Source organism: Podarcis filfolensis (assembly GCF_964270895.1).
Source record: "Podarcis filfolensis genome assembly, chromosome: 9".
NCBI lineage: Eukaryota > Metazoa > Chordata > Lepidosauria > Squamata > Lacertidae > Podarcis > Podarcis filfolensis.
This window is the reverse complement of record NC_139610.1, coordinates 54,823,298-54,850,946: the sequence shown is the minus strand read 5'-3', so window position 1 is coordinate 54,850,946 and position 27,649 is coordinate 54,823,298. Positions and strand designations below refer to the sequence as shown.

The following is a 27,649-nucleotide window of genomic DNA, read 5'->3' as shown; positions in this document are numbered from 1 at the left end:
CTGGAACAACTGAGAATATAGATGTAGATATATATATATGATGCAGGTATTGTGAAGTCATAGGTCAGAGCAAGTGAAACTGCCAGAGCACAGAGCCTTCTAAAATCATCTTCTCCACCAATGAATTCCTTGTTGCTGTCCCTTTTTAAATACTGCTGCTACTGCTGCTTGACAGTGAGAATGCATAAAATGCATGCGAGTGGAGAGACAATATACTCCTGTGTGAAGGTGCTTACTGTGTGTGTGAATACAAGCCCATATTTCACACTCGTTTTAAATACTGTTGCTGTCCAATTGAAGTTGCCAGTTTGGTCCTGGACAAAATTGGTTCCCCCATCTCTGGCTGAACAAGAGCAACACATTGATTCATCTTTCCTTTGGGTGGCCTCATTTCACTTCACATGCAGAATATATTTTACGATTTCAGTTCACTGGTGCTTGCATGTAGTAATTGCAGGAATATTTCAGGCTAGCAAATGGAAGGAAATTGGCTGTTGTCTCTAATTTAAAGTGAAATTGACAGGAAATACCTTATTTTAGGCTTAGAGGGTGCATACACATTTTCAGAAGGGAACTCTTAAGACCTTAATGTGAGCCACATTAAATAATAACTTATGAAATTAATCAGCTGCTTCCCATATGGTCTTCAAAATATTTTCCAATAAGGTAAATATGAGCAAACGTGATTTTTTGATTGAATAGATTATTTAATGTTTTCGTACTCTCTATCTTTCCAGAAAGTAAGATGGTTATCGGAACATAAAAAGGATTTTAATTCAAAGTGACTTTGCCAGGTTCAAATAACATCACTGGTGTTTGATATTCTGTTTAGAGATGTAAGATTTAGACCTATTTCCTTGCCTCAGCTGCAGTGAACGTGGTGGTGGTCGTGACTTCAAGAGGAGTTTGCCGTTAATAAAAACGAAGGGCTGGAGGGTTTGGGTTTTATTAAAAGCATAAGCCATAATGATCAATTTGGATAAATTAAGCTTCTGTAATTACTTGCAACTGATGCACTGTGAGGACCTTGAGGGCTCTGTTTTATCAGGAGCACAAAACTCAGTACTGAGCGCATTATGGAGCAATCTCTGTGCTTTCTCTGAGCTCTCCAGAGGGCCTACAGCTCAGTGACAAAGCAGATACTGAATCTCCAGCAACCTGCAGACAAAGAGTCCATAGAAAGCACTGCCAGTCTGAGTAAGCCAGTCTGATTAGATAGACTACAGTCTGACCCACTGTAAGCCAGTTTCATATGTTCATGAGGGTTGCTAGGACTGCACTCCTCACCTTACTTTCCCGAAAGGAAGCTGAACTCAACAAGAGTTATTTCTGAGTGGACATGTGCTGTAATGCTGCTATTCTAACCCACGTACCTGGGAATCAGGACCATTGAATACAATTATAGTAGAAACTATTATCGTGAGTAGAAACTGGTTGGATTGTTGCATAAATCTAGTTTGCTGCCACCAAATTAGTTCCCAGTTCTCTCAATTGTCTTCCCTTTTTATTTATGGGCTATGTCCTCTTCAGATATAACTTGCTTCCCAAGCCCATATCTCTAATATTTGGGACAACTCTGGACTTACATTTCCTTGGACTGTACCCTTCAAAAATGTCATGTGTGGAGGAGGTCGATGAAACAAGGGAATGAAAGAGAGGGTATTGAGATGGTATGATGTGTGGTTTTTTTTGAATTGTTTTGGTTTTCGTTTTGTTTAATGTGTTAATGTTGTGTTGTGTATTGTTTATATATTGTACTGTATTGTTTTTTCTTTCTTTTGCTTTTTCTTTTCTTTTCTCCTTTTTGTAAGGTTTAAAAGTAATAAATATTATTTTTAAAAAAACAAAACAAAAATGTCATGTGTGCTCTTTGCGAGCTCTTCTTTATTTGCTTCAACATTTGGGACTACAGTATATTTCCAATGAGTCACAAAAACTGTTGCATCTCTGTCAGTGTCTATAACTAACTAGACCCGATTTGCTAGAACTGAGGATCTAGTTAGGGTAAGTGAAGTGACTGTCTATCAAAATATGGAGAGAGTTGTCTGCTACCTTAGGTTCAATCTAATTTGAATACCCGTATTTTTCTGTGTATAAGACACCCCCATGTATAAGACACCCCCTACTTTTGGGTACCCCAAATTTAGAAAATGGGCATATGCACTATCCATGTATAAGACGCCCCCAGATTTTTAACCTTCTTTTAAAGTAAAAAAAGCCCTAGTCTTATACACGGAAAAGTATGGTGTGTGTACACACACACACACACACACACACACACACACTGCTAAATCACAAAGCATATACAGCTATATACAGATAAAAGCCATACAACAAAACATAAAAAGTTAAAAACAAATTAAAAGCAGAAAAGCATTGAAAAGTTAAAAGCATGCATCAATAAACCATTGTTGGAAATGGACTCTTAATTGCCTGCATAGACTTGGTGGCATAAAAAAGTTTTTAGCAGGCACTTAAAAGATGAGCAGGGTATAAATAAAGTATTAATATTATTGTTGTTGTTATTAGTCCCCTAATGCATGGAGAACTCCATGTGAATAAAAGACCCCTGTAGATGAGAAGGTGGGAGGGTCAAGGCTGATGCACACAAGGGCAAATGCACACGGGAACATTGAGGGTAGGATGTGCGCGTGAGTCTCTGCTGTCATCTCCCATTTTAACCATGGCACATTTTGGGCATATGTCTCAATTCTCTCAATAAGTTTCCCCATGATTTTTCAAGTAGTGGGAAAACGAAAAGCAAAAACAACCAGATGAAAAATGTTGCTTGAAAATAAATATTTTGCAAAGTTCTCTCTCTTTTTTTGACAATTGAGCTTTTATGCTTGTTCCGAACATATTTATGGAGCAGAGCCACTTGGGTGCAATCCCATCAAGACACAATGAATAGCAAGGAGGAAAAGAGACGTGTTGGCAAACAAATGGTTTTATGTCTAAAAGATGGGAGAGGGGGAGTTCGAGGAATAATTCATTCAGGTGACCTTTTGCTGAGTTTTAGCAGAAAAATTATATGGTTAATACCAGTGTCTGTCCATTTCTTCAATTTGTGGAAGCCAGAAGTGGTTTTGTTTAAGAAAGAAAGAGCAAAAGAACAAAAGCAGAGTTTGTGCTATAAAACGACAACTTTAATATGTTCCAGGACTGACTTTCACCAGAAACACTTAAGCTGGAGACAGATTGTCCTTTTGGAGAACGGGATTTCTTAATTTATTTAAAACTATGTATTTCTGCCTGATAACGGGCCTCTAGGGCAGCTGGCAATAAGTGAAAATGAATTTGTAACAACTCTTCATAGTATTCCTTTAAATGGCTGTGGTGACTTATGAAGGCTCTAGGGAATCGACAATGGGAAATTTATTTATTTAATGATAGCAATTGTGCCCCACTTGTCAACTGAAGGGAGAAAAAGCTGTCAAACTCTCTTATAAAGAGCAATAATAAGACAGTCTATGTGAGATTCGGCATCACACCAGATGATGTTTCCTTTCCCTCCATATGAGAGAAAGGGGAAGTCCCATTTACCCAATGACTCTGGCATTGGCATCTGGCTCCAGTAACTACTTGAAATGAAAGCAACACCGGCCATTTTTTAGGCATCATGATCACTCACCATTAAACCACAGCCAGATCCTGATTTATAATCCGCAATTAAACCACAGTTTCCAAGTTCAGATGTCACAGGAAACTGTGGTTTGATAAGTGAGGATCAAAGCACTGAAGCCAGGTAGATGAGGGAAGAAGAACAACTTTGACTCATGTTATTCTCAGGTTCATAAAACCATGATTTTATCAGCCCAAGATTGTTATATATGAACTGGGCCTATTTGAAAACAAAAAGGCCCTGGAGGACCACAGATGTTAAAGTATCAGTGGCACATTGAGCAATGGTCAACCTTCTAGGATGGGCATAACTTTCCATTACACATGATTATTTATTTTAATTTTATTTATTCATCAAATTTATTTACATTCTGTAAAAGCAGTCCCCCCCCACCAAAAAAATATCATGATACTTCAGTATCCAGCCCTGAAAACATCATTGTAAAACTGAAGCATGCATCATATCTCAAGAGAACAAAATGTAAATGTGACTCAAGTTTACTCCGGAGGAGTTACTTGATATGGCAACTGTTACATGGACTGTGAGATAAGCTACTTCCATAACAAAAAAAAGCACCATTTTTCATATTGGCTCCAAAAGCCCCAGGAACAACACTAAAGATTTGCAGGAAATGCAGAGTCATGAACACCAGGTGCTGTTGCTCTTCCCCAAGTGATTCTCTCAGAACAATTTGCTCTATGCAAGCAATACTACATATTCCCACTCCATCTCCAAACAACCAGGGAGAACCAAACATATTTTTCAACAGGAAACTTCATGTGGGAAAAGAAGAGGAGCCACATACTGTCATCGGATTGCTGACTCTTCTGAGTCCGGCCTCCTTAATTTGACATGGAAATTTAGCCCACCAAAGCTGTAAAAGTGTATGTCTTTACTGATGAGTCAAGTTGTTGCAACTAGGTTCATAAATTGAGAGCAATGGGGGCTGAGAGAAATTAATCCTTTGTTGATGCATTACACGCCTGTTGCCATCACCACCAGCTTAGGAGTATAGGAAGATGCCCTACATTGGGGGGGGACCACTGGCCCATCAAACTAAGTATTGCCAGCATTGTTTGGCAGAGGCTCTGCAGGTTTTCAGTCTTACCTGGAGATTGGACCTGGGAGCTTTTATATGCCAAGTAGATGCTCCACCACTGAGCTGTGGCCCTTCCCCACAGGCTGGAGGGATAAATGTTGCAGTTGTGGAGACTTTTCTGTTCCTGTAGTTTCCCTGTGCAAGTTGGAAGCCTGATTGACCAGGGTTTTAAACTGAGCAAGGAGTCTAAGTGTGTAGAGGAGGCTCCCTGCGCTGATGTTTGCCTCCAACTTGTGAAGGAAAATGATGATGCTGGAACTACTCTGCCCAATTCCATTCTCTATAGAAGAAGAAGAAGAAGAAGAAGAAGAAGAAGAAGAAGAAGAAGAAGAAGAAGAAGAAGAAGAAGAAGTTGCCCATCTGACTGGGTTGTCGCAGGCACCCTGGGCTGATTTCAGCAAATTAAAACATCAAGCATGCTTTTAATTGCACGGGTGTGATTAGGATGCCTGAAAAGCAGTGCAGTTTAGTTTATTTGATGTTCTGACCATAAGCATGAGATACTGTTTAGGGTTATCCAGACAACAATACAGAGAGAGAAAACACAATATAAATGCACACAGTTTGTGTCTTTTAAAATAAAGATCAAAAATATATAAATAATAGACAATTTTGTCTGTTATTAACAATTGTGTCCTAGTTTTCATGGCTATGGCAAAGAACGTGCTATGTATTCTGTGATTTTAGTGTTGGAGTAAAACTTTATCTGAGTTCCCTAAGTTTAAAGAGAGTACTGAACACATAAATTGGGATCTTATACCCTATAAAAAACACAGTAGAGAAGAACATGGGCCAATGCTTCAACTGAGCATTTGAGATTCTGTCCACAAGGGCAGAATCTAAAATGTCAATTTAGCTGGGTAAATCGAACTTCCATAATTGCCAGTGGCAAAGTTTTAAACCTAACCACTGGAAATGCTTTCCTGTATTTTGGAATCTTTAATGCTGCTAAATACCTGGTGGGCTGATTAGATTTTTTTCCTCATTGACCACTATTTTTCTAGTAGCTACAAACCTTACCTGTACATACCCTGGGCTACCTACCTGACCAATTTGTGTTTTGATTTTGATTTCTTTGCTTATTTGGTTGATTTTTCTCCCATTGTGCTGAATGTGCTTCCTGACATGTATCTTCAAGGAAATTCAACTAATACAATGGGCTTTTTTTACAAAATAAAATAAAAGGAAGAACCAAACATCTAGCTCAAATCGTTGCCATCCCATGCCTCTCTTACTAATAAAGCTCCTTGCATAGCTGTGTGTTCAGATCCTTTTTGTTTATTGTCCACAGAACCCATCCACCTGGGACGAACAGGAAAGATTGGAAACATGCACAGCAGCCAGCCAGCCAGATTAAGGATCCAAGACAATTGGCAGTCGAAGTGCAGACCAGAATTTAATTTACACCATAAGTATTGGTTTGAATCATATCCCCAAAGAGTTGATTCATTACGGACAATCTCCACCAGCAGGGCCTCAAGCGGAGTGTTGTTTCCCCACCCTTTTCTGATTGGCAACTGTTTTTGGCACAGCAGCCCATTCAAATTTTGAAGCGAGCACATTCTAATTCTAATTTTGTTGTCACCAAAAATCAGCTCTCTCAGCCAGGCTCAGTGTAGTCACAGATGATACCTAACATTCTTGAGGTGAGATTGAGAATTCCGACAAACAGCATTTTAGATGAAAAAGGTGGTATGGGAACATATGTGATTTGCTTCCAACCCTATCCCTCTCCTTTATTTGACTCAAAGCATCAGGAAATTGTCTACAAATTACAGCTCAGTCGTTCTTCAAAGAAGCGTACAGTCAGGGTTAATTGGACCATATCGGTGCCTGAAGAAGAGAAGGAGGATATTCCACTACCAGCCTCCCTCTCTGCTTAAGAACGATGTAATACTTGACGTCTTGCTAATCTGCAGGCATGTTATTCTTGATTTCACATTCTTGTTATAAATGTAAGAAAGAGTTGGACCTCAATAGTTTAAATGACTCCTGGGACTCCGTCACATCTCAGTGGTTGCAGTCTTACAAATTCTCTCGCATTCTTCCTCTGCGTTACAACAGGACATGACACAAGTCCATTTGAGCTTCCCATCATAATTGGTGCATTTCTTACCTCATGCCTATTAAGGATCCCTTGGTCTCTAGGAGGGATTACGGTATGTTGTACAGAATGGCCACAGCTTTATTCAGCACATGTAAAGGATCATCTGATCTTCTGTGCTCTGCCTCAGTCACCGAGATCCTCTGATGGGGAACTTCAGCCAGTGTGGTGTAGTGGTTAAGAGCGATAGACTCCTAATCTGGGGAACCGGGTTCACGTCTCCGCTCCTCCACATGCAGCTGCTGGGTGACCTTGGGCTAGTCACACTTCTCTGAAGTCTCTCAGCCCCACTCACCTCACAGAGTGTTTGTTGTGGGGGAGGAAGGGAAAGGAGATTGTTAGCCGCTTTGAGACTCCTTAGGGTAGTGATAAAGCGGGACATCAAATCCAAACTCTTCTACTCTTCTTCTTCTTCTATTGGTCCTCCTTGTCCCTGAGGTTCAGTTGACCTTTAGTGTGGCAGGACTTGCCCAGTGTAGCTCCCTACCAGTAGCAGTTCAGCAAGAATTGCATCTACCTTCTTTTAGATGACTTCTGAAAAATACTGTCCAGACAGGCCTTTGCAATATGATCCCCCCCCCCCATTTTTAAAGATCCAGCATTTGCTGACATTTTTACTGATGCTTTTACAGAGCTTGTTATAATCTGATACATGTATACTGCCTTGTTATACTTTTATGAAAGTGCAGATGATAAATTCTTAAATTAGTAAATAATAAATGTTGATCTTTGCAAGATAATAAAACAGGGGTACCTCGGATTACAAACACCTCAGGTTACAAACACTTCGGGTTACAGACTCCGCTGACCTGGAAGTAGTACCTCGCATTAATAAGTTTACCTCAGGATGAGAACAGAAATTGGGCGCCAACGGCACAGCAGCAACAGGAGGCCCCATTAGCTAAAGTGGTACCTCAGGTTAAGAATGGTTTCAGGTTAAGAACGGACCTCCAGAATGAATTAAGTTCATAACCAGAGGTACCACTGTAATAATAATAATAATAATAATAATAATAATAATAATAATAATAATGGTATTCTGTTGTCCCTGTTGCTCTTCATACTCGATCATTCATGGGAGAGGTATTTTCAACTGCCCCACCATTTGGAAACCGTATAAGGAGCTACTGCAGCAGAGAGACTGTGAGCAACACTTCAGGAGGGTGTTTCTAGGACTAAAGTGAAACAGTGATACTCCTTTGTTATTTTTGACATTGGATGCTGTATGGGGTTTGTGTAATCTTGTTATATTTATAGTATTGAAATGTGGTTTTTTTGTATGTCATTATTGCTATAGTTTTGCTTTGTCATTATGCAATTGTTTTTGTATTGTTCGTTTGAAATGCACTCCTCTTTTTTCTGTAAGCTGTTTTGAGCATGATTGTGTGTGTGTGTGTGTGTGTGTGTGTGTGTAAAAGTGGCATACAAATGAAAGGAATGAATGAATGAAATGATTTTTGTGGTGGTGACTATTTTAATAAATGCAACTTTTTAAAAATTCTGTAGGGGTCCCCAATCACACAATGAGCTGGCCCTCTCTGCAGCCCACCCAGATGGCGGTCACTGTTGTTCCTTTTAACAGATAGGAAGTGAGAGATATGAACTTGTCCAAGGCGATGTAGTGATTCCATGAGACTGACATTTCTACTCACTGGAACAAATTTCTATAAATGGTTTGCTCAAACTATGAGGTTTCCATTGCTCCCATTGGGAGAATATGGATCTCATTCATGTGTGTGTGTGTGTAGGGTTGTATATATTTCATGGCAGTCAGCCTAAATTCTTTGCTCAGTTCCATCCCTATCTGTTCTAATTACCGGTACATCCTTTGGACCACCAGAAACTATTCTTCTTCCTCTTTGTTTCTTAAAACAGTTCAAATACTCCCCCCAAATTTGTCATTATTTAGCCTTGCTATGCACATTTCCTCCCTTTCATCTTTCTGCATTAGTCAGGGGAGCCCATGGAGCCACCATAGAGATGCAAGCATTGATGAATAAATCCCATAGTGAGTGTGATTGATATGGCGAGATTGTGGTGGCTCAGAAGAAGCTGCCAAAAGGAGACGAGAAATATTAAAGGGGTATTTGCTTACATTTTGCTCCCCTCTCTACCATCCAATTATGCTTCCCAGTTGTAGTTGTTTACATTTTGGAAATGTTGACTGGAGCTGCTCACAGAATGAAAGGGAAAGCCAGCTCCAATATTGCAAGCATTTAGATGCTTTTGCAACACATGTGAGACAAATAATAAAAAAGCAAGTTAAAGTACAGCTATTCCACAGGAAATGCTTTTTGCTAGTGAATGTGCTGGCCATGGTTTTCTTAGGGATAAGCAACTTTCTCCCATTCCATTGCATGATTGTTCCATTTTTCTGCCCTGCAGCCTGCTGGAGTTGGCGCCTCTGCTGGAAGAATCATGTCCAGGGTATTGACATACATTTCATTGCGCACATATATAAGACATTAGTGATAATAAAGTAAAGGTAAAGGGACCCCTGACCATTAAGTCCAATCGTGGCTGACTCTGGGGTTGCGGCGCTCATCTCGCTTTATTGGCCAAGGGAGCCAGTGTACAGCTTCCGATAGAGGAGTTTAATTACAGGAAGGAATAATGATGGTTAATTGTGGGTTGATTCAACAAATCTCTGATTCTGGCAGACATCTCCGTCCATCTGATTAGGGTGCGGGACATTTGTGCCTCATCTAGAGTGTCCTGCTTGTATCCCCCGAAAGCCAAATACCCAAAAGCAATTACTAAGAGCGCAATGGCAACATCCAGCATACACATCTCTGTGCTTAAACCTTCCTTTGTTTGGTGTTATGGAAAAAATTGCAGCAACACTGAGAGAGGGAGGGAAGATGAACAAATTGCGATCAGCATTCTCAGTGTTTCCAGAAAATTCAAAACATCAGCTCCTTAGCCTAGAGGCTGAAAATAAACGTTCCCTGTCAGCACAATCTTCCAGTTGGCATAATCTCCATTGACTTTAATGGGTCTTGTGCTAGCTAATGGAACCGCATGATGAACCATTGCCAGCTTATTTAATTGATCTGATCCTCTTTAATCTGGGTTAGCATTAAATTTACATTTTTCACAGAGCCGTTTGAAGTGTATGTGGGCATGCCTGCATTTGATCCTTCACAGGAGAGAAGAAGCCCGTTGCTTTTTTAAAATTGCAGCTCATCAGAGCTGCCTCTCTTCTTCTTCCTTTTTGCTGGAAAAACAAAGGGCTCTACACTTGTACAATGCACACACTGTAGAAGGAGTCAGGATGCATGTGGAAGACGTTTGTGTGAATGGCTGTACAAGTGGTGACTATGAAAGTCAACAATGGACTGAGCTAAAATAAAATATGGGGTCCAAACTGTGAGTACTGCTGGCATGGGCTGAATGTTCCTATGTGTGATCCTGTGTGGTGTTCTCAAGACATGGACATCTGTTTAACATCTTACTGTCAACATCAAGCTACATGTTATGTGGAAGCTCTGTGATTGGAACTGCCCATATTTTCTTTATTTCTTAAAAGCAATTGGAGGGGGTTTGGTGCTGTGAGGAAGTGGTTCTAATCCTTCCCTCTCATACCAGTTTCCCCATGCAACTCATGCCTCCCCTTGTTATTATGTGTAGAGAGGAAAACACCTGGATCACAGGCAGGTCTGGGATTGGCTGGGGACCAGGAAGCTGATATAGTAGTACTATGCTGCACAGCAGGTGTGGCATACCTGGCCAATTTTCCATTGCTTTCTTTCCTTTTAGCTTGACAGAAAGCTACAACCCCCTCTGTTAATTTGAAGAATTTCGTCCCTTGCATAGTTCCATGGTCAACAAAAAATGATTTGCCTAAAACCTTAGTTTGCCTGCACAAATGTTAGGTAAAGGTAAAGGGATCCCTGACCATTAGGTCCAGTCGTGACCGACTCTGGGGTTGCAGTGCTCATCTCGCTTTATTGGCCGAGGGAACCGGCGTACAGCTTCTGGGTCATGTGGCCAGCATGACTAAGCCGCTTTTGGCGAACCAGAGCAGCACACGGAAATGCCATTTACACTCCCGCCGGAACAGTACCTATTTAACTACTTGCACTTTGACGTGCTTTCGAACTGCTAAGTTGACAGGAGCTGGGACCGAGCAACGGGAACTCACCCCATCGTGGGGATTCGAACCGCTGACCTTCTGATCGGCAAGTCCTAGGTTTAACCCACAGCACCACCCGCATCCCTCGCACAAATGTTATTAGTTCACAAAAAGCGATCAGTAGCCTGTCCTCTTCCACAAATTGTAATTTGTGGCACATCAGCAGCTTGAAGGGCCAGGCTGGGACTACCTGATATTTCAGCATTGTTGAAACTCAATTTTGGGTAGCAGGTGTCTACTTTACAGAAGACAGTCCTCTATCCAAAGGACTCTTGTCTTTGAAGGGCTGGCTGGTCCACATCCAGCTAAAGGGGCTGAAGAAGGGAGAGCAGGAGCCAGGTGTCACTAACAGGTTGCCCTCCAGATTTTATTGGACTCCAACTCCTATCAACCTCAGCTAGCATGGCCAATGATAGAGGATTATGGGATCTGTAGTCCTATGACATCTGGAGGTCACCATAATGATTAGCTCAGTATTAAGCAGGTTGGTTAGGACTGTGACTTCTTGAAGTACAAGGCATAACTGCAGTGGGTTTGGGGAGGAACACACAAAATGGCCTGTGGTAGCCTTTTAAAAACTTTTACAGTTACCACTTCCCCCATAGCTTATCCTTATTTTCATTCTTTTGTCATTTTCTTCCTCATATACTTTCCATGTCTGTCCCTCAGTCTTTCCTTCTTAACCAGCCTTTATTTTGTCTTTTACGTCTCAGTTAAAAGAAAAGAACACTCTGTTAACTCACCCTTTCTTCAAATGATAGACCGACAATAGGTGTGTGGAAGTGGTTGATTTCTATGTTTCAACAGCAACACTGTCTGCCTTTTGCCTCGACAGCCTTGTGGAGCCTTGTCTCATTTTTAGGCTGCAATCCTATGTGCTAGGGAGTAAACATGCTTAGATGCACATCTGCTGAAACTCTCTGATCCCCTTCGGTGATCCTGCTGCACAATTTGTTACCATCATTTTACATGTGTGTACTCAGATTTTCCATTTGACTTAACAAAACGTTAATCCTGTTTGTTGATACTGGTGAATTAAATTTCATGGTGTTGTCTTAAGCCCAGTTTGTTCATCTTTTTTGAATTGTTCTCTTAGTTTATGACATCTTTGCAGCCATAACCTGGCTGTTTTTGATTTGGTCTTCTTATACCCAATGCCTGATTTCAATTGTGTAGTATAGGGGAAAGGTGTACGAGTAATAAAGTGGTGCTGTTAAAAGTTTTAGGGGTGCTGGAATGCACTTCCTTTAGAAAGCATATGACAACTTTGTTGTATCCAGGCACAGTGAATTAGCTATACACTGCCCCCTTAGACATTCAGTTCCAGCTTCTAAGTGCCCTTCTTTTTCTTACCCCTTGTACTAACCCTTCCAAAGCATACAGTTGAGTCCTAAAGATTCCCAGCTGTATAGGGAGGTGGCTCAAGACAGATTAGATTAGAACCCAGCTGTTGTGATACCACCAATATCAACTGAAGAGTTACATCTCCATCACAGAAACTGATTCCAACAAATTCAGGACAAGAGGTGTGCACTGCACCAACATCTTAGTCATCAAGAAATAGGGACAGGGCATCTGTCGATTTTGGGTTCACTCAGTTTTTCATGTTTCCAGTCTAAAATTTGGTTCTCCACATTTCCACATGAGTTTGCATATATTTTTTTAAAATGAAAACATGTCCTCATGAAAGCCACCAGCATTTTAGTTCACATTCCTTCTCGTATATCTATTTTTGATGCAACTTCCCCTGATATTTGGATCAATAATGCATTTTTGTATGTTCTTTCTACCTAAACAGAAGTTTTTGTGCATATTTTACCCAGTGCGCTCGCTCGCTCTCTCTCTCTCTCTCTCTCTCTCGTAAACATTGCTTTGCTGGGAAACTGCATTGCAAAATTTGGAAAAGTGCGAATTTTGAAAGACAGCTGCATTTCAGTTCACATATTGTTTCAGGAGTGTGAATTAAGCATGTGTGCCTTTAAATGTGAACTAAACCAAATCCGCCCCCCATCCCCATTGTGAATAAAATTAAAAGGGTTTTGTAGCATTAATTCATAACAAGGATAATTTTTCTACAATTACCTGTTTATATCCTTTTGCTGACTTGGCAAGAATGACATTTTGGGGGAAAGTTATTGAAATTATAAATTACACATTAGCATATTAAAACCTTTTCATTAGGGAATTTGATGTGGGTCACAATGCATGATCAGAAATAAATTCCAGTCATTTCTCGCTTGTAATGCAGAACTCATTATTTGTCTTTGGCTATGATAGGGTTTCCACATCTGCAGTGCTCAAATACACGGTGCCAAAACTTGCTGCAATGCCTCATTTGAGTAGCCTTACTGACTTTAGTGAAATGATTCTTATGTGCACAGTGGATATGTTTTGGCTTAAAGACAGTGTGAAAACCAATATCTAGGCCCATATCTGGGCTTTGGACCATTCGTATGTTGCTGGTTAAAGGTGTTCAGTTTTCGTTTCCAAACAGAGTTGTCCATCTAACTTGGAATAATGTTAGCTGAAATAATTTTACCTTGAGTATGGAAAGATAACCAGTAGATCTAAAAAATCAAAACAAGCTTTCTTATACTATGCTTACTTTAGAATTTTAAAGAACACATTATAGCACAGCGATGGATAATTTCCAAACATGCCATGCCCCTTATCAAATTGGATTCTGGGTAGCTAAAACAAATTATTAACCCACTAAATCTCAAGAAGTAGGGCTGCCATATTTTCCCAGACATTACCGGGATTTCAAAGGTGGAATTGACATCTGGGGGGGGGGGAATTTCCAAAAGGTGGCACTTTGTCCTGGATCTTAGGCAAGTCAAAAAATCACGTTCCTAAGAAAAGCTCAATAATTTTGGCAGTTCCTAAAATAAAGCTCAACGACCACTTTTGGGGCATCCTGGTTTTTACTTTTTGAAATACAAGAAACCCATTTAAGTTCAAGATGGAACATGGCAACTTCAGCATACCATCCAACATATTGGAAGGTAAAATTGGGATACACGCTCCACACTATCTCCCTCCACCACCTGCCACCTTACACTCACTGGCTATCTCTCTGCCTCCTCCTCTGCTGCTGCTGCCACCACTGTGAAACCTCACCTGCAAGGACTCCTTCTCCACCACTGCAGCAAGGCCTCAGGGTCCTCCTCCTTCGCTGCAAGCCTCCTCTGCTGCAAGACGACCGCAGGGTCAGAAAAAGGTGCTACATTCAAGAAGCACTGAATCACAGCTGGAAAAGGAGAATTGGAGAACACTGAGAGTGCACTCAGGATTCTTCCTCTGCAAGTTACGGGTTCAAAGTTGAATCACCTGGTGTCACCTGACACCAGGTGATTGACAGGTGGATGGTTCCACCCACCTGTTAAAGTGGTCCACAGAGTAGTGGGGTGATTTCTGGAGCTTGCTGACAGATCCAGCCTCCACTTCTGCAGTAAGGTCTCGCTATTCAGTGTGAAAACTAAAAGTGAAAGAGGTCTTTCCATCACCCCCCCCCAAAGGGACTGACAGACATAGTGAAATTCAATTTAGGATGCTGGCTTTGATTTTCAAACCCCAATTAAACATAATCCTCCAAAAACCCAAATAAATAATGCCATTTGATTGTACCACTGACATTCTCTGGACGGGCTGGGTTGTACAATTGCTTTCTTCTTACTGAAGAGAAAATTGACCAAAGATGTAAATGTGGTTGCTTGTGCTTAACTAGCTATTTCCAGTCCTATACATGGCTTTTTTATTCCAAAAACCAAACTAACATATGAATGAAGCCACTTGGATAGTTGCCTAGCTTTCGTCTGAAGTACCAATTAAGAATTGGCTCAGGCAGGAAGTGTAGGGCCTAGCCATGTCCATATTAAGTTGGTCTGCCATCCTAGAGCAACTTACAAGTCTTTCCGCACAGTCAAAGGACGTCTGGAGGGAAGAAATGAATTTAGGGCTGTGGTTTTGGTTATTGGAGGAGCGCAATTATAAACAATCTTAAGCAATTGATTGAGGTCTGCATCTGATGTAACATTTTCCACACTTAAAAAACGCAGCGGAGTCTTAGCTTTGTACATCCAGTTCGCATCCCCATTGCCACAAGTACACAGAAACAAATGGCAGGCGATCAAAAGTGTTAGAGGGAAAATCACACACAAACAAGACATCTAAAGAGGGACAGCTTGTTGTACGCTCGTGCAAAAACAAAAGTGTCTGACAGATTGTTGAGCAAGTTGACGGAGGACATATTAGAGAGAAGGCGGGTTGCAATCATAGCTGGAAGCAAGAGCTACAGCAGGGGTGGCTAAGCTGTGGACCTCCAGATGTTGTTGGAACACAGCTCCCATCATTCTTGGCTATTGTCCAGGCAGGCAGGGACTGTTGGGAGTTAAGAGTCCAAAAATATCTGGGGGGCAGCAAGAGGAGTTGCCTACATTAGATGAATGGAGAATGAAGATGACGGACTATGCAGAACTCGATAGACTGACTGGAAGGATCCGAAATCAACGAGATCAGAGATTTATAGAAGATTGGGAAAAGTTTGCAGAATATATGCATAAATTAAGTGATAATCAAATAACGTTTGTAAGCTTTAATGAAGCTCTGTAACAAGAAATGTTGGAATATGAGTAAAACTAATAATTAATTTATAAAAATAATTGAAGAAAGGCTTTAGAAATGTGTAAGAAATTAAGAAGGGAAGGAGTATCAGGCAAGTTGAGGGAAGTCAAAAAGAGAATGGATATAAAAAAGATGTATGATTTGTATAAATTTTGCATTGGAAAAATTGAATAAAAATAATTTGTAAAAAAAAAAATATCTGGGGGGCACAGCTGACATGGACTGGTTGGGCACAGAGGAATGGTGGGAAGAACCAGCTGGGGAACCATCAAGGAAGAAGGCTCAAAGTGGAGTGGGAGTGGCAGTGAAGAAGAAGAAGAGTTTGGATTTGATATCTCTAAGGCGTCTCAAAGCGGCTAACAAACTCCTTTCCCTTCCTCCCCCACAACAAACACACTGTGAGGTGAGTGAAGCTGAGAGACTTCAGAGAGAAGTGTGACTGGCCCAAGGTCATGCAGCAACTGCATGTGGAAGAGCGGGGATGCGAACCTGGTTCACCAGATTACGAGTCTACCGCTCTTAACCACTATACCACACTGGCTCTGTGGGACAATGATGAGTGTTCACAGGGAGAAGTGGGAGAAGACTGGAAAGAGGAGGTATCGGGAGATGAAGGGGTAACAGGGCTTTGTGAGCTGGGAGAGTTTGTGGCAGAGAGAAGTTCAGAATCAGAGGCAGGAGCAAAAGCAGAGGTGGAAGGAGGTCAAGAGTCAGAGATGAGAAGAGTCTGGTGATGTGTCTCTCTCTCCTTGCTGTGACAAGCTCCACTCCCTCCTTGTCTGCCAGAACCAGATGAGGCATGAAGTGGGAAGTGCAAATGCAGACACATAGGCACAGTCTCCAATTTCTTGGGGGGGGACCCTGGAGAGGAGGGGACTTAGGCAGCTGTGTGGAGGTGGCGACTTTCAGTCTCAGCAGCTGATCCATAGAAGCAAGACCTACAAGGAAAGAGTTCCTGTGCTCATCAGGCCTGACGCTCCATCGATCTGTGCAGATCCTGTTCTAGCTAATAAAGAGTTAACTCCAATGTGCATGGTGTGAGTTACTGCTGGCTTGCTCCTGTCAACACCTTACCCACCCCTGATTTACAGGACATATCACACTGGAGATGGAGGTACCATTTGTTTCAAAAAGAGCCAATAAACTAAAATCTTAAAAGAAGCCAGTTTACCTGCAGACTCACTGTGGCTAGGAATTCAATGCCCCAAACCTTCTTCGTACTAAAGATTAATGATTGTACTCCTAAACTGAACACTGATGATGTTTTTGAGTTGCAGAACAATATCACAGAAATAACTGAGGTGGCTGGAGTTGCAAAGGACATTTCATTTCATCCTAAATGATGTCCCGCATGAAATGTAAGCGTTGTTGAACTGTTTAGAAATAGTAACTGTCTGCTCACAACATCCAGCATAGCCATATTTTATTTCAAGAAGGGCGACATTGTGTAAAATAATAATAATTAGAATGTTAGTTTAAGGTAAGGGTGAGTGAAAATGGCATTCTAAAACTGGTCTCAACATTACATAACACTGGGTTAAGACTTTCTTGCTTGCCTGGGGATTTTAAAGATCTTACATTTGTATTTAGTCTGCTTTTTGGGCTTTGAAGCTGTTGTCTCTTGTTTTAATGTTTTTATGATGGATTCTGTTTTACATCTATCATATGTTGTTGATATTGTTGTTATTTGTTGTTGAATGTCATCCTATCCATTTGGATGAAAAGCAATTTTGGATTTTTAAAGAAAATAAATAGAATGTCTTTGGCAAAAAACTATTAGAATTATTTGCCATTAAAAAAACCAACACACATTCTTTCAAGAAGGACCAAATTCTCAAAAATGAATCAGTTGAAAGGAAGCGGAAAGGCATAGTTGGTGGAATTCTTAGTTCCTGGAGATTAAAACCAACACCACAAATAAAAATAAAATGTCCATTACACCTATGCAGGTTATTGCTGGGGCTGGGTGGTGATTACTTGAAAATTCATAGCGTTGAAAAGGCATCTAGGGTTGAACAGACCTGTTGAAATTAATAGCCATAAATATTAGGTCCATTGTTTTTAATGGGTCTACTCTGCATTGGACTAACTTTGGACAGAAGCCCTACTAAAATTCAAATGACTACCCTTCCCCTACACCCCAGAGGCCAGAGAATATGCTTTAATGTAATAATAATAAGGGCTGGACTACTTAAGGTTATTTCATAGGATAGAAAACAGACAGAAGAAAAGCATAAAGAGCTCACCCTGCTCCCTTTTTGATATGGCTCCCCTCAGCATGAGGCTACTGCTCTCTTGCTAGCATGTTCATAAAAGCTCTCCCCTTTGCTTGCTAGCACGTCCTTGGCTACGAAACACAGAAAATGTTTGGCTCCCCTGCTTCTTAATGGAGAACAAGGAACTAGAACAGGCTTTCTGTGTTTGCTTGGAATACATTTCCAGTGCTCTGCCCTGTGGCTGACCTTTAAGCCTGCAGTTTTCATATGCATCACTCTCCTTCTGGCAAATGTCTTGGTAAGAAAGGATGGTCAGGTGGTTTGCTGGCTGAAGCCGACATTATTAATTGAACACATAGAGAGAAGTGAAATGAGTTTTCATGGTGAAGTCATTATACCTTTGCCCTGTAATCAATCTGTGCAGCTTCTTCCCCTCCCCGGGGCATGCTGAGCTCCACACAGTGTTCTTCTTCCATGAGCAAAAGATCTGACTAGACTACTGAAAGGTTATCAGCAGCTAGTGGAGATGCAATCCTTAACTGATTTGGAAGCAGTTGTGATGACCGGCTCTGAGGATGGGATTACGTTGCATCCCGAAGAAATGCAGTGTACTCTTCCTCAAGCGAGGGAGCCCCACATCTAACATGTAGAGTTTATTTCCAGCTATCAAAGGAAATATTCCTTATTCCTTCTGGTTAACTTTCAGGATTCCCAGTCATTCAAACTTGAACCATTTTGAATGCTCTCATTCATTTTACAATTTGGCCACTGTTCTGTGTCTCTAAACTATTAGAGGTGGTGAGTTGCTGTGAAAGTAGCTGAAGATGACAAGGTCTCTTGACTAGATTAGATTGGTGATTACACTTTATGACTTCACTTAGCTGAGTCGAGGCCTCACAGCAGCTCAGCCACACACAAAATCTAATAAAAATATTGGTGTATATATAACTGCTACCCAGCAATATTATATGCCCCTTTCAGGCATAGCAGTTGTAGTGCTATAACAGCTATTTCTTTACAGCCCCCCCCCCCCGCATGCTTCCATATGATGTCATTGTCAATCTGTCACTATCCTGAAATATTGCACTCATCCAGCCACACAAGCACATTTCTATACAGTGGTACCTCGGGTTACAGACGCTTCAGGTTACAGACACTTCAGGTTACAGACTCCGCTAACCCAGAAATAGTACCCTGGGTTAAGAACTTTGCTTCAGGATGAGAACAGAAATCGCACAGCAACTGTAACAGAAGGCCCCATCAGCTAAAGTGGTATCTCAGGTTAAGAACAGATTCATGTTAAGAATGGACCTCTGGAACGAACTAAGTTCTTTCTGTTCTGGCTTCTGAGATTCAGAATATTTTTTTTCTTGTTTTCCTCCTCCAAAAACTAGGTGCATCTTATGGTCTGGCGCCTCTTATAGAGTGAAAAATACGGTATATGAACCAAAAGTGTGGATTATAAATGTGTAAGTAAATAAAACAATGTTCATAACACCAACATTTGATTGGAGGAACAAGGGAATGGAAGGGGTGTGGGTATCTACAGAACTTTTTTTTAGTCCAACCACATCCTATATTTGGCGTGTATGGGAAAAAGCTCACCCACCCTCCAAAGGAATGCACAAAAGGCCAGTGACACGCAACTGAGTGCTATGGACAGTCCACTACAATATCTCCTCCCAAAGCATCAGAACAAATAGCAGTTATGTGCTATAAACAGTGTGCCTGGAAAGGCCCTCAGTCAAGAAGGTTTTTTCAGGATTTTTAGCTCTCATAATTGACCAAGGAAATATATTCACATGTCTTGTCCTGAAACACCTCCAAGATCAGATTGGCATGTGACTGGGCCTGATTCTATTTCAAAAGGCAATATATTAGTCCCCAGATAATTCCGCAGACACTCTGCAGGCTCCAATAGTATTAAATAAAAACACAAAAACACAAAACAGAAATCGGACCTAGGAAGCGGTTCTAGGAACTGGCATGGCAGAAGAGTTGGCCATGTGCCCATAACGGAAGCGGTTCCATAATGAGTGGCCACTTCTACATTATTATAAGAAGGATCTGAGAAAAGCCAAGAGATGGGCTGGATAAGACATCCATGCAATTATCATCTCTGGTACTTGGAGTTTACCCCAGAATAATCAGGCCTGTCTAGTAGAGATGGGTGCCTACAACCAAATCCTTGACTGTGGAACGTTGGCTCAGTACTGCAGCTTAATGAGCAACTGAACACTCCAATATGCTGCCAGAAACCAGAAAAAATGACTAATTCCAGCAGTGTGAATGATTTTCCATTTGAGCCTTGGCTCAGTGCACATACCCTCCCCTCTGAGACAGACCCTCTGCATTCTGCAGAACCAGTCCCACCCTCAAGTCCTCATTCTGTTGTGCATAACCTTCCAGGGGTTGCATCCCAGTGACAGGTGGTGCCAGAGAGAAAAGTGGGTGAGTCAATGGATGTGTCTTACTATTTATGGGGTCCTTTTAAGGCTTATTTTCCAAGTTCAGGGTGTGTGTGTACAGAAGGGATGGAACTGCCTGCCATATGAACCAACGTTCAGTTTTAGTAAGCCATGATTATCAATATAGGCCTATGCCTAGGCTGAAGGCTAGATGAGCAGAAAGGATCTTGGCTTGAAGGCACAGATAATTCTTCCTATCATACCGGCTTTGAGATAAACACAGAAATAAACGCAGCAATATCTTCCTTTGAAGCTGGGTGTCTGGGTGGTTAACAGTTCTCTGACAGCAACAGCAAAGGGGGCCGTGGACAAGCAAATTTTGTTTCTTCCTATTCTAATTAACAACAAAATAAAAAGGAAAAGAGAATTTAATTATGTGATATATTTGAGCCTGTGCTGGAAAATAATAATTTTTTTTTTTGTTTAGTTGGGAATGAAATACCTTCTGGTTTATATTTTTGAGTGCCCTTAGGTGTTACTTGTTTCTTGTTCAGATGTTTTTGGGCTACAATACCTTCCCTGAGGTCTCCCACTTCACTTGGCATTTTTGGCATCTAATGACACTTTTCAGCACTATTAAAAGGGCTTTAATTAACATCTGGCCTTTGGGAATTAATAAATCTATAAACCACCTGAGTCAATTCAATCGGCAAAGCACTTCCGGGTTGGCGCCTCCGGCAATGGCGGAGCTCCTCCGATCGGGAGGAACTTGCTCCGTGAAAAGCAGGGTCTGACCGCCACGGCGAAGGCGGAGACCCATTGAAATCACAAGCGGGAGAAGCTTGTGAACCTGGGATTCGGCTGGCACCTTTTGCGCCTCCCCTACTCACGGGGAAACCCTGTTTTGGGGATCCGGAGCGACGTGGGGTGAGTGGCGCGGTGCTTCGAATTGACTGCTTCTTTCACGGAGTGAAGCCGCATTGCTCTTGCCGGAGAGCGCTGACTTTTTCCTGTGGACAATTGGACTTTAAACAACTACCCGTGAGTAGAACGGAAAACTGGATCCTTAAATACCTTAATTTGGCACCGAAACGGGAAGGTCTTAAACAGGAAGTCCGCCTTCCTCTTTTTGTAAATAGATTGAAGCAAAGATGTTACAAGCTAAAGTCTTGGAAAGCCTTTGGCAAAGGATTAAATTTCCATCGGTTAAAATTACAAAAAACCCCTTGGAAGCAGGGAAATTTTGGACCTAGCGAGCCTGCAGGAGAGAGTGAAAAATCAAATTACCACTGCTCTGAACCTGGAAAAGGGCTGCCAGAAAGAGTGACGTTTTGGGAGAGTTCATTGACTGTGAACAGAAAGTATTTGACAGCTAGCTAAATAAGAGAAAGATACTGTTTCCATTGTCCTCTTCTGCGTTTAAAAAGGAGGAACAGTAACTGAAAATTGAAACTATCTTTTATGGCTTGAGTTGTGTTTGAAAGGATTGATACAAGTGGAGACTGTTTCCCTCTAGAGGGAGCTTTTGAAATGGTTACAGGAGTGTAACTGGGGAATCTCCAGCTGCAAGATAAGAAATTGTGAGAACCAGAGATTGACCTTGGACCATTTAAAAATGTTGACAGGAGAAGCCATAGTGACTGTATTATGCAAGATAAGCTATTCGCTGGAACAGCTTCATAAGAAGACGGATGACATGGCTTTTAAAATTGACAACTTGGGACAAAAAGTGACTAATATGAGACAAAAAATGAGCACCAACACAGAAATAATTCAGGACTTGGTACAGGAATCTACTTTGGCAGGACAAACTGTGGAGGAGAAGGAGAAAGCTGGTGTTGTTGAATCTAAAGTAATACAAGCAGGATCCTCAGTCTTACAGAAGAAAATTGAGGACTGCAATGATCGAATCTAGAAATAGTCAGATTCTGAGGATCGGATCCCAGCCTGGACTGAAGAAGGAAAGTTGGAAAGATCCCTCTATGCAGGGATTAACTGACTTCTGGGACATGGACTTGGGTCTGGAGGAGATTGAAGCTCTGGGGGCCCTTGGATTTGGAGGAATCTTGAAACATGTCCTGAAACACTTTATGGATCTTAGCTTTAACTATGGAAATTTGGCTGACCTGTCCAGAAGGAATAAAAGTATTGTTAGGTTGGAGTCTTCCCGAGATCTGCTCTTTAGCATTAAAGAATATGAAGAAGACCTGCAGAAGGGACCTGGAAAAGAGTTAAGAGCCTCGGACATAAGATCTCCAGGTTGATGGACTATATGGAATTGACGGAAAGGACTGGCAGAATCCGAAACCAGGGAGAGCAGATGGTGGAAGAAGATTGGAAAATTTAAAGTTTATATATAGAAACACTGTAAAATTAATGAGTGATAGAAAAATGGTGGAATGAAATTTTATGGCCTTAGCAGAAATGTTATAAGGAGTTAAGCATATATAAGTATCTTAGTCTTAATGGAAAATAAGGTTAAAAATATGTTGAGATATTTATAATATGATAGAAAATAGAAAAAGATGGAAAGGATTTGCTGAAACAATTAATAGAAGTGAAATACAAAAAGGGAGGTGAGAGGAGGTCGAGGAAACAAGGGAATGAAAGATAGAGTATGGAAAAGGTGTGATGTATGTTTTTAAATTGTTTTTGTTTTGTTTTATTTAGGGTTAGGGTTAGGATTTTGTTTAGTTTAGTTTAATGTGTTTAGTTTAATGTGTTTAGGTTGTGTTTTGTATTGTTTATATATTGTATTGTATTGCCTTTTTTCTCTTTTGTTTTTTTTCTTCTCTTGTCTTCTTTTCTTTTCTTTTCCTTTTTTGTAATTTTTAAAAGTAATAAATATTATTTAAAAAAAAAACAATCTGCAAAGCCCTAAAAAGCTTGGAAGCCAAATACCTGTAAGAGCACCTTGTTCCATATGTCTCTGAGATCATTTGGTGAGGTTCTCCTAGTGATGCTGTCAATGGACACTACTTAGTTGATTGTGACATAAGACATGGTCTTCCCTACAGTGGCACCCCAATTATAGAACTCCCTCCCTTTGGATATACAATTGGATATACAAACAGTACTGTGTTTTGGCATCTTTTAAAGACACGTTCATTCATTCAAGCCTTTAGTTGGGACATCAGGGTGTATCTGTTTTTATATTTTTGAGATTGGCCAGAGCTGAATACTTTATTGAAATTAATATGAATCTAATTTTATAATGTTTTATGGCATGGATGGTGCTTTCAGTCTGAGGACCGGATTCAAACCTGTCTGAACTTCAAGGTCTGCTTTCAAATGAGGAGCACAGCTAGAGGCAAAAAGCAAAAGAGGGTGTGACCAATTTTCAACTAGTTTATATATTTTACATACATTTCTCTTATTTCACATTTCCTTTTGGAGAATTAGATGTAAATTCTGCAAAATGTACCTAAGATGCATAACATTCACATAAAATCTTCAAAATTTACAATCTAACCATAGGAAAGCCACAGTTAGTGCAGAAAGTGGCTAGGTTGATAGATGACATCAAAGATTGACAGATGACATCAAAGATTGACAGATGACATCAAAGATTGACAGATGACATCAAATAATGTTGGAGGTTCCTCACAACTGCTTTAATATATTTTTTAAATGTTTTATTGCTGGTTTCATGTTTCACATGGTTATATTTGAATGAAGGGCAGTTTAGAAACATAACAGCAACAACCCGTGAATTAAATGACTGCAAAATGGGCTAACACATCCCATTCCTTGAATCACACCTATAGAATCAGTGGGGCCTGGGAAAAGAAAGCTCAACCCAAACTAGACAACTGATCACCCCTCCTAGCTTTGGAAGTACACTGAGGCTAAAGGCAGGTGGTGGTGGAGAGAGAGCAAGTAACTCATTTATTTCCTCCCCCAGAAGTGCTAAGAGATGGGCATCTCATAACTAATCCCAGTTATAAAATTTCAATGTTCCAGATGAACGAATTTAACCATTTCCTTCGGTCCAAAGACTGTAAAGGAGCAACTCCGAATGTCTGAAATGTGCCCTTCCCTCCTATGAAGTACTGGTTACATGAGCTGTCGTGAGCAGAAAATACTTGAAAGCCAGAATAGAAGCTGAAAGCAGGAAAACATTTTGCAGCGAAGAATATACATTTATTTATTTTCAATCGGTGGTTTTAGGCCCATCTGTGGGCTTGACGCAAATTAATCTCAGTGGTCTACGTTTGGTCCCATTAGGGAGACTTATACATCCCCAAACTCGAATACCCGATTTTGCAGAATTTGACACTTATCTGCTGCCTTGATGCCAAAGGAAAAGAAACCTCTTAGGTGCATGGAAATTAAATCATCTCCTACCCCAGAGATGGTCATCTTCCCAGGTCAGGGTTATGTTAAGAACAAATGAGCAGGCTTGTGTTTCATTGCTTGGACCATAACTCTTACTACCCACACAACATACTGTACAGTATTTAATTATTATTATTATTATTTTAAAGAATGACAAAGGGTTATATCTGCAAACACAACTTTCCTTTAAAGTAATAATGCCACACACAGTGCTCCGTTTAGCAAACCATTAGCTAGAGAAATGTGTTGGATCTGAACATGGGTTGGTTTTGTTGTTGTCATTGTTTAAGATGCGCATCCCTTCAGAGGCCTTCGCCAAAACATACGGTTTGCATTCATTGTCATGAACGAACATTAGGAAAATGGTTTTGAACTTTCCAAACATAGCCAGTGAGGACAGTGAAACAGAGAGACACTGTGAATGAAAAGAAAAGGCTATCTGTCAGAGACTGGACTAAGGGAGAACGGAGGACGGATGGTTTTGATAGCAAGCTGATGTTTTGCAAAAGTTCACAATGTTTAAGAAGCCTGAAGGCACCAGAGGAAGAAAAAAACAGATTAAAAATAAAAAAGCAGGAAGGAAGCCACAGCTACATCACCAGGGCCACCATGAACATTTCCGGGCCTGTAAGAATTTGCAAGTTTTGCACAGCTCCCCTTAATTGGTTTAATCAGAATTTGTGTTTGATATTTTTGTATATTAATACCATACATATGAGAGTTCTGTGTTCAATGTTTGTTTTGCTCTTGGATAGCCCAATACAATCCAGTTGTAGAAACAGTGTGACAGTTAGACACACACACTTATTGGGATTCATAAGAGCTGAAACACTGGAGCAAGTAATCTCTCTATTGTGCTATGCTCAGATAGCTGCTACATCCAATCAGAATCAGTGGTGGCAGGCTGACGCCATGTCTGGGCATTTATCCTACCCTGCCTCTTCCAAATGGGTAAAGAGTGTCTGCCTTCCCAAATCTAAATCCACGAGTAATGAAATACTTGTGTACACACACACAAATATACGCATATACACCAAACTGGAAATCTGGTGGAAGGGTTTGTGAGAGGTCATTGAAGATCCAGTCATCTGTTGTTGTTTTTAGCACCCCAGATGACTGTTGCTCCTGGTACTGAAAAGAACAAGAAAAGTCTTCACATTTCTGTTGCAGGTGGGAATCAGTAGAAGTGTGGAGTTGGGGTACATAACATCTGAAGGGCAGCAGCTTATGGAAGCCTGATGTACATCACCTCATAAAGAGGAGGCAAGGATTTCTATAATGAGCTAGCAGCTCCTGGTCTACTCTCTATGAGCCCAAATCTGATAGCATCAATTTCATTTTGCAAAAATAGTCCAACTCAGCTTTGTATTAGTACTTGCTTTTCAACACATTTTGGTTGTTAGAGTATGATAACTTTCAAGCCAAAAGGGACATAAATACTCCATTTCATTTCTGAGTTTCAAATGTATTTATACAAACAGATACATTTGTCTCTGTGCATGTGGTATATAAATTTTATGAAATAAATAATAAATAAAATGGGCAACATCACAATGTAACCCCACGGAATAGAGTTCAGGTTACTGTGTCTTAATATGGATATTGTAGAGCTGGGAAAGTTTCTGAAAAAGGTAACTGGGTGATCAGAGGAACGCCATGAGGAATGATTGCAAAGGTCCATGACTCAACTCAGTGGCAAAGCACCCAGCATCTCCAAGTACGCCTGAGAGGATACCTTGTTTGAAATCCTGGAGAGCCCCTCAGTGTAGACAAACCTGAGCCAGGTGGACCAATGATCTGACTTGGAATAAAGCAGCTTCCTATATTCCTAAGGTTGCCACATAACATGTTGTGGAGGAAGTGGACACAAAGAGAAGTTTTTCTACCTCTAATTCTATAAGGTCACGCAATGAAGAGTGCAGTTGTGCTCAGTTCCAACCTGTAGGCTTCTTTTAGGCATCTTGTTGGCCACTGTAAGAACAGAATGTTGGACTAGAAGGGTCTTTAGTTTGAATCATTAGGGTTCTCCTTATGTTCTTAAAATCCAGAAGGCCCTAGAGCAAACTCTCCTTTACATCAAAGGCAACCAGGATGACTGTGCTGCTGTCATTGGAATTAAGGTTTACACTAGGCTAAGAAAAATATCAAGCTTGATTTTATTATTTAGTTATGTCTTTCTTCCTGCCTGTTTGCTTCTTGATTAGACTGAAGACCTAGTAAAAATTCTTACTAATCAAGCTTTGTCTATTTTTCTACAAGGACCTGAATCTAAATACAAAGTTCTCTTTAGTTACCTCTGAGATTTACAGTTGAAAAGTTTGATGGACATTTACTGCCTAAGAAAATGCCCAACTAAATGCCAAAAAATACTTCCGCTCGTTCAGCACAATCATATTATAATTCACTACATGTCATACTGTAATTCACTAGCAGAGCATTGTCACAGGAACACAGGAAGTTCATTATACCAAGTATACCACTGGTCCATCTACACCAGTGGTGCATTAGCTACACTAAATGGCAGTGGCACCCCAGGATTTCAGGAGTTTTTCCAAGTCATAATAGGAAATGTGAAGGATTGAAAGGATGCAAGCAAAACATGTCAGTCACTGAGCTATGATCCATTCTAACTGAGGCAGGGCTGGCTCAAGACATTTTGTTGCCTGAAGCAGAAAAATTGCCTCCTCCCAGTTCCATTCCCAGTATGAAAGCTCAGCAGACCATTGAATCTTCATCCTCCACTGCACCCTGAGGACAGTGGCTTACACACACACAGCATTCCCTTCAATAGTTGCTGCCTGTGGCACCTGCCTCACTCTGCCTCATGGTAAGGCCAGTTCTGAAATGAGGGCTTATTCACATTACCTCTTAAGCAAGGACTGGGGAACCTTCTTCATCTTGATGTCCACATTACCTCCTTGCATAGGTTTCGCCAGTGGGGCTCATTAGTTGAATCCCTCCCAACAGACCTAACTTGACATGTTAATTTATTTCAGTGAGTATCCTCTAAAATTGAATACCACCCATTTTCGCAGTTCAAGGGCACATTCCATCCAGGCAAAAGCACTCAAGGAGAGAGTGGCCAGTGGGAGGGGGCATAGCCT

At 40.9% G+C, this 27,649-nt stretch overlaps 1 long non-coding RNA gene across 1 annotated transcript in view; it reads left to right on the top strand.

Annotated features, from left to right (window-relative positions):
• The first annotated feature begins 20,131 nt into the window (after nt 1–20,131).
• The window catches only part of LOC310742607, a 32,536-nt gene continuing 25,018 nt past the window's right edge, over nt 20,132–27,649 (top strand). Inside the window, exon 1 of the long non-coding RNA XR_014538605.1 lies at nt 20,132–20,250. This is a non-coding gene — a long non-coding RNA (uncharacterized lncRNA). The remainder of the gene's footprint in view (nt 20,251–27,649) is intronic.